This window comes from Octopus sinensis, linkage group LG8, assembly GCF_006345805.1.
Source record: "Octopus sinensis linkage group LG8, ASM634580v1, whole genome shotgun sequence".
NCBI lineage: Eukaryota > Metazoa > Mollusca > Cephalopoda > Octopoda > Octopodidae > Octopus > Octopus sinensis.
The window spans coordinates 63,142,842-63,143,309 of record NC_043004.1 but is presented as its reverse complement, the minus strand read 5'-3'; positions in this window follow the sequence as shown (position 1 = coordinate 63,143,309).

Here is a 468-nt window from a genome sequence, read left to right as displayed (position 1 = left end):
ATATTTTTGTCCCTTCTGAATCACAAATGTCCGACGAGCTGGAACGTGAAACTCTGAGTAGCAGTTTTTTATGATAAGAAATGAGGTACTCACAAATCCGGATGGTTTTATATCTACAGATATTTATTAGTATGTTACATGTTTTTATACATCATATATCATATATAATAAATTAGCGCTTTCGTTCATTCTAGTGGAGTCTTCAAATTGAACTAAGTATTTGCAGGAATTTTGACTCTTTTTATAGTATTATTGAGTGTGTAGTGGTGGTGAGAGATAAATGAATAAAGAGATTGATGAAAGGGGTGAAAATGAGAGAGAGCATGGGTGTGTGTGTGTGTGTGTGTGCGTGTATGTGTGTGTGTATGTGTGTTTTGTGTGTTTTTGTATGTGTGTGTGTTTTGTGTGTATATAAATATATATATATATATATATATATATATATATATATATTTCGATTTGGGATTT